Source organism: Corvus cornix, chromosome 9 (assembly GCF_000738735.6).
Source record: "Corvus cornix cornix isolate S_Up_H32 chromosome 9, ASM73873v5, whole genome shotgun sequence".
Taxonomy (NCBI): Eukaryota; Metazoa; Chordata; class Aves; order Passeriformes; family Corvidae; genus Corvus; species Corvus cornix.
This window is the reverse complement of record NC_046339.1, coordinates 24,222,538-24,234,832: the sequence shown is the minus strand read 5'-3', so window position 1 is coordinate 24,234,832 and position 12,295 is coordinate 24,222,538.

Below are 12,295 nucleotides of genomic sequence, written 5' to 3'. Positions count from 1 at the left end.
AGGTGTGGCAGTGGAGGAGGGAGAGCTCAGACACGCATCCCCCGGCCTCTCCCACACCCCCTCCCTCCCACACTCGGCAGTGGAAGACAAATAAAAGATGAGCCCAAGAGCACCACAGGCTAAACTGTAATTGGAGCAATATGGGCCGATGATGAAGTTCTGTGCCAACCCACATTAACTGGCAGCATCTGCTGGAGTTGTTGGAGATGCCTCACCACCTATTAAAAGTGCTGGGATTTTCCTGGAGGACAAGCCAGGCAGGCTCGGCGGTGCTGGAGAGCCAGGAGGGCTCGGATGGAGCCGGTCTGAGGCTGCTGCAGTGTCGAAATCTCCTCCGGGCCCTCTGGACAGGTTTTGGGGGATGCTCCCAAGAAAGTCACCTCCTGTTGCCAGCCAAGGGGCTTGTTCCTGTTTATGTGGTCACCCCACATACCCGTCCTGAGTGACACCACATCCTCCCTCTGCTCCAGGGTGATGGGGACAGGGCAGGATTTACTGCAGGCAGTTGCTTCTAGCTGGATTTCAGGTACCACCCTGATTAAACCTGCACAGCCGCCTCCTTCGCTGCCCCAAAGCCACCAGCAGCACCCAGGGAGGGCATTCTGCCCCTCTGCTCTGCTCAGCACCTGCAGTGCTGTGTCCAGCTCTGGAGCCTCCAGCATAAGAAGGATGTGGAGCTGTTGGAATGAGTCCAGAGGAGGCCACGGAGCTGCTTCCAGGGCTGGAGCCCCTCAGCTCTGGAGCCAGGCTGGGAGAACTGGGGGGGTTCAGCTGGAGAGGGGAAGGATCCAGGGAGAGCTCAGAGCCCCTGCCAGGGCCTAAAGGGGCTCCAGGGGAGCTGGAGAGGGACTGGGGACAAGGGATGGAGGGACAGGACACAGGGAATGGCTTCCCACTGCCAGAGGACAGGGAGAGGTGGGATATTGGGAAGGAATTCCTGGCTGGGAGGGTGGGGAGGCCCTGGCACAGGGTGCCCAGAGCAGCTGTGGCTGCCCCTGGTCCCCTGGCAGTGTCCAAGGCCAGGCTGGACAGGGCTTGGAGCAACCGGGGACAGTGGGAGGTTGGACTGGATGGGCTTTAAGGTCCCTTCCAACCCAAACCATCCTAGCGTTCCAGGAAGCTCCCAGATACACACTCTCACCCTTTTTTCAGCTTTTGCTGACTGAGCAAATCCCACCTTCTGGGATTTGGGCAGGGTGAAAGACACATCTGAGCTGCTCCTCTGCTGTGAGCTGGGCTCCTCTGCCCCTGCCCTCAGCCATGAGGAGGATTCAGGATGCTTCCCCGCAGGACCAGCCCCTCAGAAACACCTCTTACACCCACCTGGCCCCGGAGGAGTGGGAATGCTTTGCTGTAAGGTGCCCCGGGGTGCTGGCTTTACCCTGGGTGGGAAACTGCCTCTGCTGCCACCCCAGCTTTGGGGACTGTCCCTGCTGCTTGTGGACCCACTGGAGATGCCGGTGCCCGTCTGAAGGAACATGGGAAGAGGAAAGCTCCCCAAAATCCCAAGATATCGGTGCTGGCAGGCAGGGCTGTAGGTGCATTCCCCACCCCAGCCGAGGGTTCCCTACCCGGCCCCGTGCCACGCCCGGAGCTGCTCCCGAGCCTTTCCTCCCCCGGTGCCACGGCAGCCCATGCATTATTTACCACCCTCTTCCTGCACGCCGAATTATTCATTTCCCTCGTGGGCCCTTTCCCTGGCTCTCTAATCAGAGCTTCTTAGCTCCTTATAAACAGTAATGAATTTATTTCCCCATGCCCTTATGAGGGAGATGGGGTATTATATCTTCTTTATACACAGCGAGCTCAAGTGTCGATTTGGGGACTTCAAAGCACTTTGGCACCCGGGGGTGTTTGGCACCCAGCAGTGGCCGTGGGCATCAGCTGGCTCCAGGTGTCCCATAAGGAGAGGGGGGATGTCCAGCCTGGTGCTGGCCCCATGCTGGTGGTCCCTGCTCACCCTTCATCCCAGCAGCTCCATCCTCCCCGGGAACCCACCTTCCCTCCTCTGGTTGGTATCTGCTTGGTCACTTGGCTCTGGGAACACGTGGGTCCCATGTCACGGGTGGGGGTGGGTGACCCCTGCACTGAGGTGTTTGTGCTCTGTGGAGCTGACCAGGCCCCCAGAGCGGTGTCCAGCTGGAGATTGTGCTGGGGGATGGCTCCTGACGTGGCTCCTGTTTTGACCAGAGGGGCTCAGCAGGCTGCACACGCCTTTAAGTGCCTTAAAACGAGTGGCACCAGGGGCAGCACAAAATCACCTCAGCAGCTTCACCCACCACGGGGGGATTTTCCCCCAGGACAACTCAGGCTGGAGAGCAGGGAAAGGTTCTTCCCCAGAGGGTGCTGGGCACTGCCCAGGCTCCCCAGGGAATGGGCACGGCCCCGAGGCTGCCAGAGCTCCAGGAGCGTTTGGACAGCGCTGCCAGGGATGCCCAGGCTGGGGTTGTTGGGGTGTCTGTGCAGGGCCAGGGGTTGGATTTGATCCTTGTGGATCCTTTCCAATTCAGCCAATTCCGCGATTCTGTGACTCTAAGTCAGGGAGAAGCTGGTGGATTGTCTGGGACCCGCTGTCCCCAGCACTCATGGTCTGTCCGCGGCTGTAACAGCACCGCTGGGATTCCACCGGCATCTCCCCAGGCTGCGGGAGCATCCTGTCCTTGCCTCATCCCCTCTCCCATTTGCTGCTGCAGACATTCCTTGATAAGCTTTGCTCCCCTCAAGTCGCATCAGGGGCCCCGGGCGTTTCCTTGCCGCTCTCTCGGACCTCTCTGTCCTCCAGAGCTCCTGGGGCCGCCGGGCTCCTTGTCCTGCCCGCTGCCCACGTCCCCTCGCTCTTCCCTCGCTGTGCTGAGTCAGCATCTTTTTTCCGTGCTCTGCCCTCGTTTGCCTCTTTGGCGTCCCCACACTCTCTTCTGGACTCCTTTGCTTTAGATTTCATGCCCTGCCAAGCCCGGGCGGCCTTGCCGGGGCTGTGGAGAGCAGCCGGGGCGGGAGGTGCCGGGCCAGCCCTGCCCTTAGCGCCGGGAGGATTTGTTTGTTACCTGCGGTGGGATGTGGGCAACAGCCGGGACGGGCTGGGGCTGGCAGTGCCAGGCGCTGTTCCCGCTCGCTGAGCTGTGCTAATTACCCTCGGCATCCCGAGCCTCAGTTAATGAGCCCAGCCGGGCTGAGCTGTGCGGTGTCACCCCCAGGGTGGGTGCCTGGGGGCGGCTGGAGGGACCTGTGCTCTCCCCGGACCGGGTACCAGTGTCCGGCACCCCTCTCTGCGGGGAGAGGTGGCCAGTGCTGCATCCCCTGGGGCAGAGGAAGCCTCCCGAGGAGCCGCAAACAGCCACTGTCCTCGTCAGGAAGATGAAGGCACCTCTGCTCCTGCTCTGCACACAGGGACAGATCCAGCTCCTCTGCAGGAGCGCCAAATGCAGGGAAGAAACAAACAGGGTTGGGAGATCTGGGCAACAGAGCTGGAGAGGGACTTCGGACAAGAGCATGGAGTGACCAGACAAGAAGGAATGGCTTAGATGGGATACTGGGAAGGAATTCTTGACTGTGAGGGTGGGGAGGCCCTGGCACAGGGTGCCCAGAGCAGCTGGGGCTGCCCCTGGATCCCTGGCAGTGTCCAAGGCCAGGCTGGACACTGGGGCTTGGAGCAGCCTGGGAGAGTGGAAGGTGTCCCTGCCCATGGCAGGGGGGTGGGAATGGATGGGCTTTAAGCTCACTTTCAAGCCAAACCCTCCTGGGACTCTGATTCTGTGCTGAGCCTTCCGTGTGCCAAACCAATGCAGATGCCTCCAGCAGCGTGTGGAGATTTGTCCCTGTGGGTGTCCACAACCACGATGGACAAGGAACAAACCTTCCATTACTCAGGCCAGCATCCTCCCTCCATCCTCCTGGTTCCCCACACAACTCAAACAAACATCCTTCTCCTTTCCAGGGGTGAGCTCAGCGCCAGCTCCATGGCACGGTGTGCACAGCTGTTCTGCCAGCAGATTTCCTGGGACTCTTTGCAGCTCCACACTCCTCCCTCTCCCAGCAAGGCTGCCTGTGAGATGCTGCTCCTGTTTGAGCAGAGGCTGGCACCGATAGCCCTGACAAGCAGCAATTATTGCGCTGACAAAATAAAAGTTTTGAGTTGTTTTGCAAATATTTTTGAAGCCCTGATACAGCAGCAGAGGTAGGCGTAATTACACATAAAAGTGTGTCTCCTTTATAGTCTCTTAATTATCTACTCAGGTGAACCATAATTTGAGGGGAAATGCTTCAAATCTGTTCATTTCTAATAATAAAAAATGAGGTGGGAGAGTGTTCTTTTAATGTAATTAAGAGCAGATATGGCTGGATGGATGGCTGAGAGAGCAGGATCTGCGCTGTGCTCTGGCGGCCTCGGGCTCTGTCCCCTCCCCTGTCACCACACAAGTCCTGTCTCTGTGCTGGACAGTGCATTGCCACCGCAGTGGAATTAGGTGTTCACGTGTGGTGACAACACCGTTGTGTGTCAATACCGAGTAATTTTGTCATCAGCCTTCCGGAGCTCAGCTTTGCCAGGCCCTGCCCTGTAAAACCTGGGACTCTTGGGGGACACCCTGAGACTGGTCTGCTCTTGCAGGCCACTCTCCAGCCATGCCAGGAGAACTTCTGGAGGCTGGTGTGGGGTAGAGAGTTGTCCTGGGGAAGGGAATCACAGAATGGTTTGGGCTGGAAGGGACCTCAAAGCTCCTTCAGTCCCACCCTTGCCACGGGCAGGGACACCTTCTGCTAGCCCAGGCTGCTCCAAGCCCTGTCCAGACAACCTGGGCACCTCCCAGGACTTGGCACCTCTTTCTGGGGACCCAGCTGCCCACACCAGTGGTGGCACCTCCAGGCTGAGCCCTGCATTGAAACTGATTCCAAGCCTCCAGCTCCTGCCAAGCACTCGCTGTGACTCTGATTTCCCCTCTTCCATCCCAGAACTGCTGTCAGGAGAGACACCTTTTAAAGTAAGTTATTTCCATCCAGTCTGCAGCTTTCCAAGAGAACACTGAGTGTTGAACTTTATTTCTCTTGTAATGGCTCCTCAGAGCCCCAGCTAAGATCAAAGCCTGGCTCCTTTGGGCGTGTGCTCCACACACGTGGCACACCTCCCGCGGAACCGGGAGGGATGATCCATCTTCTGGGGAGGAAAGCTCAGGCATGATGGGATGAGGTGACTTTTCCAGGAGTCTGCAGGCAGCCCATCCCAGGGGTGCTCCAGGTGTTTGTGTGAGACACGCAGCCCTCACATCTCCCAGGGATGTTCCCACCTAGCAGAGAGGGAAAACCAGGCTGTTCTTCACTCGCTTTCCCGGGAATCCAGAGCCCTCCCCACCTGCCTGTGCCGCTCCTGTTATCGTGAATGTCAAGCACTCTGCAAACAGAGGCATTAAATGTCAGATCCTGTCCCTTACAAGCCCTGCTTGTAATTTGAATGCTCAGACATGCTCCGTGCTCACCTCAATCCCATTCCCTTCCCCTGATAAGTGGCGTCCGTGGTGCCACTGCCTTGGGAGGTGAGGCCACCAGGCAGTGCTCTTTACACCACTCCAGACCCTCATCCCAATGTCTTCATCCTCCCTACCTCATATTTTAAAACCCTGAGGATCAGGTTTCCACCTGGCCCTCTGCTTCGGGGATGTAAATGGGCGTTTTGGGGGACGTGTTTGGATCCCATCTCCCTGTGTTGGACCCTTTAGCAACCAGAGCCAATCTTCCCTTGCAGCTGTGTCCAGCTGCTCTTCTCCTCCAAAGCTCCTGGTTCCAGCTGAGGCAGAGCTGCTCCAGGATTTCTCACGTGGATTTACCCTTGCTCTCCCCTTGGATAAGTGAGATGAGGCATCCTGCATCCACCTGGTGAAGTTCGACAAAGCCAAGTGCAAGGTCCTGCACCTGGATCGGGGCAAGACCAGGCACAAACACAGGCTGGGTGGGGAAAGGATGGAGAGCAGCCCTGAGGAAAAGGGCTTGGGAGCGTTGGTGGACAAGAGGGAAAGGCTTTAAACTGCCGGAGGAAGATTTAGGTGGGATATTGGGAAGGAATTGTTCCCTGTGAGGGTGCTGAGGCCCTGGCTCAGGGTGCCCAGAGAAGCTGTGGCTGCCCCTGGATCCCTGAAAGTGTCCAAGGCCAGGTTGGACGGGGCTTGGAGCAGCCTGGGATAGTGGGAGGTGTCCCTGCCCATGGCAGGGGGTGGAACTGGATGGTTTAAGGTCCCTTCCGACCCAAACCATTTTGTAATCTCTCACATCTCATGCCCCAAACTATCTTAAGAGTTCTCTCCCTGTTTTTCTGTCACTTCCCTGTGTTTGCTGTTATTTCGGGTACGAGGGTGGCCCAGCAGTGCCACTGGTGTGAGTCCTTAGGGTGATAGCAAGTCTTTCCCTTCCCTCCACTCCTGCCTTCCCCCTGGCGAGCACTCAGGCGCTGCGCTGGTCCCTTTCCCACCCCTGGCAGTGGGAGCAGCCACGCTGGCTGCCAGCTCCTCCGGCTGCTTGTCCTTGATGGAAAAGCTTTCCCCAGGAACAAAGGACGTGCCAGCTCCGAGTCACAGGTAACAGAGAGTGCTCGGCTCTCTTCCCTTCGGAGCCTTTGAGATGGGGTTTCTCATTTGCACCGTGGCATTGACACAGTAAAATAATGCAGAAATGGCACAGAATAAATTAAAGCAAACACTGCATGTGCCGCTGCCCAGGAATTTGGGACTTGCTGCATGGCTAACAAGGTGCATTTTAATAATTACAAATGAACCTGCGGCCAAGAGAGCCTTCACTGAGCACACCTGGAATGAATGCTGATGCTGCTGCTGCTCCCCGCAGAATGCTGATAATCACATTTGCCAGTGCATTAGAGCTGATTTAGGGGTAAACAATAGCTTCCATCTGAATTTGTTTTACAACCTATTGACTGTAGCAGGTACCTTTTTTCCATTGAAATAATTGTAAATATTTTACCAGGCCTTCACGCTGCATTTGTTCTTGGGGGTTTGTTTGTTTTGCATTTTGATTTGTTGGTTTTTTTCGGTTTTTAAATTTTATTTATTATTTATTTATTGTGAATTGACAACAGTTGTGTTAACCCTCCATCTAATCCAAGGAGCTCATGGTTGTTTCCTCCCCTCTCCATCCTTTGTTGGAATAATTGTTCTTCCCACAGTGCTACTGCATGGTTTGTAAGCTTATTTCAGGCTCAGCTGTAGGGATTAGTGATAATGCTGCCTATTGTAGGAAGGTTCATATTATTTAAAGTTGGAACTAGAACAAAGGTGATTCAATCCCAGTTCCTTGCTGCCCGGGTGAAACTGCATTTACTGACACCGGCCAGGTAGGAGCTGAGCCCCTGCCTGTCTGCAGGCCAGGGAAGGGAGGTGGATCTGGCTGGGCAGCCTGAGCTCAGCCCCAGAGCTCGGCAGGAGCAGGGAACAGCTTTTCCTCGGGTGCCCCTTCCCTGAGGGTTGGTGTTAGTGCCTCCTCCAGCACTGCCCTTGGCCTGGAGATCTCCAAGCCGCTGCTCCAGCAGGGATGGGGCGTTGTGTAGGGGTGGGAATACTCAGGCTTTAATTTTTTCCCAGTACAGCAGAGTCTTGGGGGCATTCCAGTAGGTCCACACTGGGAGCGGGGCAGGGGCTGCTCCCAGCCCCGGTGGTCAGGTGGCTTCACACACACAGCCCTGCTGTGGCTGGGCTTTGGGTAAGTGACAGCAGAGAGCTGCAGCTGGCAGCTCCTTTCCTCTCTGCAGGGCCTGCAGTGCGAGACCAGCTCTCCAGCAGATAGCCCAGATCATCCATCCCTCCCTCCATCCCTCCATCATCCATCCCTCCTTCCATCCATCCCTCCATCCCTCCATCCCTCCCTCCATCATCCATCCCTCCATCATCCCTCCCTCCATCATCCATCCCTCCATCATCCATCCCTCCATCATCCCTCCCTCCCTCCTTCCATCCCTCCCTCCCTCCATCCATCCATCCCTCCATCCATCCATCCATCCATCCATCCCTCCATCCATCCCTCCATCCCTCCATCCATCCCTCCATCCCTCCATCCATCCCTCCATCCATCCATCCATCCCTCCCTCCATCCATCCCTCCATCCATCCCTCCATCCATCCCTCCATCCATCCATCCCTCCATCATCCATCCCTCCCTCATCCATCCCTCCATCATCCATCCCTCCATCATCCTCCTCCCTCCATCCATCCCTCCCACATCCCTCCCTCCATCCATCCCTCCCTCCCTCCATCCATCCTCCTCCATCCATCCCTCCCTCCATCCATCCCTCCCTCCCTCCATCCATCCCTCCCTCCATCCATCCCTCCATCCATCCCTCCATCCATCCCTCCATCCATCCCTCCATCCATCCATCCATCCATCCATCCCTCTATCCATCCCTCCACCCCTCCATCCCTCTACCCCTCCATCCCTCCATCCATCCCTCCATCCCTCCATCCCTCCATCCCTCCATCCCTCCATCCCTCCATCCCTCCACTTACCTATCTCTGTGTCTGCTTTAAGCCAGGTTAATGCCCGGAACGTTGCCCAGGGGAGCTGTCAGCTGGAGTTTGTGTCCCCTTTTTGGCGCAGGCAGACTTGGTGTCCTCGAGCACCACCCAGCTCTTGAGAGGATTCTCCTGGGCTGGTGGGAGCAGAGGAGCGCATGGCAGGGCAGAGAAAGCTGAAGGTGCAAGGAGGTCCCAGAGCTGGCACCACTGGGCCTCTCCCTTGGGATTCTGCAGCCCTCTGCCCCTGGCAATTCCTGCCTTGGCTCTTTAGAGTTCACTTGGGGATTCCAGAGGTGAAGAAAAGGCATTGCTGCCTCTCTTTCCTTGGAGCTTTTACAGTCATTGAGGTTCATCGAGTCAACAGAATCTCCTGAGCTGGAAGGGACCCACAGGATCATCCAGCCCAGCTGCAGGCCCTGCACAGATCCCCCAACAACCCCAGCCTGGGCATCCCTGGCAGCGCTGTCCAAACGCTCCTGGAGCTCTGGCAGCCTCGGGGCTGTGCCCATTCCCTGGGGAGCCTGGGCAGTGCCCAGCACCCTCTGGGGGCAGAACCTTTCCTTGATATCCAACTTAAACCTCCCTCCTCCCCCAGTGACAGGACCCAAGGGAATGGCTGGAGGATTTTACTGTAACATTTTTGTCAGCAGCACTGAACTCCCTGCTCAGCTCTTCCTCTAGCCCATCCCTGACCCCAAACCCCTGCACTGGGTACACCCTGCAGGGAATGGTGACTTTCCTTCAGGCTGGGAGGTGCTGGTGTGACCTGCCCTGGCCACAGCTGGTCCTTGAGCTTCCCATCCATCCCCCTCCCCTGCTTCCCTGGAGGAGCGGAGCGCGTGGGGTGTGCGAGTGCACGGGGGGCGGTGAGAAACCCCAGACACACAAAAGCTGGAGGAACCACCAGCAGCTGTAACCCTGGCAACTGTGTCTCAGCATTTGAATGTAATTATACCTCGAACGTGATAAACACTCCCAAGGACTCCTTATGTGGAGATCATACTAAACAAGTCTTTGAAATTACCCTCATCAAATATTGATAGAGGGAGAGTTTTTAAAAAAAAAAATAGAAAAGGGAAAGAGAGAGAAAAGGCAAATTTTTGCTCTTGCCCACGGGTTAATGAGGATCTATTGGTTTATCACCACGGTGCAAACCCCGCCGAGAGCTCCAGAGCACTGCAAAGTTAAAAGTGGGGGCGGGAGGAGAAGAGAAATAAAACCATCAGGTGAGGCAGCTCTATCGATTGGCATTTTGTTTTATGTTTGGCATGCAGAAAAGCCATCCCAACAAACACCATTTATCTTGCCCAGCCCTGGCAGCCGGGGTTTAATTGCTTGGGAGCAGGAGTGGGCGGCGGAGAAGGGGCGTTTCTGAGGTCCATCAGCACAGAGGGTTGTGCTGGTCAGCAGAGCACTGAGCACCTGCAGGGTTGGAGACAGCAGGCAGAGTGTTTTCTATCAGGAGAGCAGGTGGAAGTCCCAGCAGCTGTGGATCAGGTGTGTAGGAACATCCCTGGAAGTGGTGGTGGTGGCCCCTTGCTGGCGCTCACCTCCTACCAGCACCCTTGGGAAAAACCTTTCCTGGCTCCGGTGCTGTGCAAAGGGAGGGAGCTGGCTGCAATTGTCTCCTCTCCTTAGGCCAGGCAGGGGCAAGAGACGCACTAAAAAAAGGGTGTGAGTGGAGTTGGGATGGGCTGCTGTGCTCAGCAGATGCCCTGTGCAATGCTGGGAGGAAGTTTGGTGAGCAGAGCAGCTTCTCGTGTCTTGAGTGATCTCCCAGCAACGTGTGGGGCCAGGGAGAACACGCGTGAAGAAAGTGCTGCCCAGAAAAAGGGAGCAGCTCAAAGTTTGTTGGAGCAGAGGCTCTGGAGATGTGGAGGAGGAGGAGGAGAGGGAAACAGCTCTTTGTCCCGGCTGATGTGCTTTCACCTGACTGGAGGTTTTATCACTCGGGAGAGCTTTGATGAGCAAACCTGAGCTCCAGGAATAGAGGCAGCAGTTGACATCCCCATGGATCCCTGTGGGAACAGTGGCCAGGGGGGACTGGGAGTGCAGCCAGAGGGCAAACAGCATTTTAATAGGAATGAGGGAGGCAGGATGGGATCACCACCTTGGTGGAGAGCCATACATCCCTGCTGGAAAACCTCCCTTCCCCACTGAGCATCTTTGCTCCTGGCAGGCCTGCACCTAAAACAGTGAAAGGAGCTGGAAACATCTCCTGGGCAAGAAAACTCCAACCTTCATCTGCAGTCACCCCGATCTGCAAAGTCAGCCTGGTGCCAAGAGATGTGCCAGGACAGATGCCAGCCTGTGACCGAGCAGGACTGGCACGTTGCTGAGATCCACCCGATGTGTCCCCAGCCCTGTGCCAGGGCCAGCTTGTTCCTTGTGCTGGGAACAGCAGGCATGGCTGAGACACACAGACACCAGAGCCCTCCTGGGCGCTGCCAGCTCTTTTATGGGCTGCTTGGAAACAGCTGGAAAGCCCTGTAATGTCAGTGCTCGGTATCAGTGACTGCTGATGCAGCTGGGAGAGGAAACAAGGGGGCATTGCAGCTCTGGAAGATGTTTTGGGCGATGCTGGTCCCCCGTCGAGGGTGGGTCTGTGGAGCACAAGGCAGCTGTGGCTCAGGTGTGGGAAGCAGAACGTCTGCTGGGCTCCTCCACGCTGGGAGATGATTGTGAGCAGTGTGGAGTCTGTTGGAGGGAAAGAGCTGCAGGTCAGATCTGAAATGTATTTCACAAGTGATTCAAAGAAAGCTGCACTCACCCTATGGCTGCTCTGCCTCCTGCTGAGCTGCTGGCTGAAGCTGTTCCCTATCCAAGGACGGGTTGGGGTGGATCCTATCCAGTATGTGCTGGTGATCACTTGCTGTTAGCTGGAACAGGGGAGAGGGGTCTGGATCTGAAGCCTTTGAGGGGAGGATCCAGATGGTGTCTGCATCCCTTGTTTATCAGGCGAAAAATAAAGAACTTTAGAAAAATCTCAGTCTTCCTTTCCCACTGAAAGTTCCCCGTGCTGGAGTCTTTGGAAGGGGTGAAGGTGTTTCCTTCCCCCCGGGAAATGCTCCTGCCATCGGCAGAAGGTGCCAAGGGCGGTGCAGATGCTCTGAGGGGGAGCTGCTGTGGGAGGGAGCTGTGAGAAGTGCGGCAGGAGGGCAGATGTGGTCACACATCACCCGGGGTGTGTGCAGGGAGGAAGTATCAGCTGAGGGCGAAAAAAGACGCTCTGACCTTTTGGAAGAGCTGTGTGTGTGAGGTGGCTGGGGTGCAGTGAGCCATTTAACAGCACAGCTGAATCCTTGGGCTGAGCCACGCGGGGACTGTCCCAGCAGAGGAGCTGCTTCTCCCAGGAAGGCTCCCAGGGTTCACGCTTAGATGGTTCCTTTCAAGGTTAATTCTCACCGGCAGCATCTGGAAGAAAACTTGGAGAACTCAGAGGGAACTCAACCCACTCCAAAGGGTCTTCACGTTTGTGGTTCCTTTTCTCTTTGTTTTTTAAATGTTAAAATTTGTTCTTATTCATCTCTCAAGTTAAAAATAAAGAGAAAGCCAGCCCTGCCAGCTGGGCTCCCAGCGCAGAGGCACAAAGACACAGCCGTGCCGGTGCTGGAGTCGGCAGCGCGGTGGGCTGCGCTTCCCCCCGCTCCAAGGTGGCAGAATAAAGAGCTCCTGCAGTCACCTTTTTTTCTGAGAGTTGCATTGTTAAACCCTTCCACGGGGAAATCCAGGGAGTGTAATTGCTCTGGTCTGACTCTGCCCGCTGAGCCGCCTGAATTAAGTGGGTGTTTT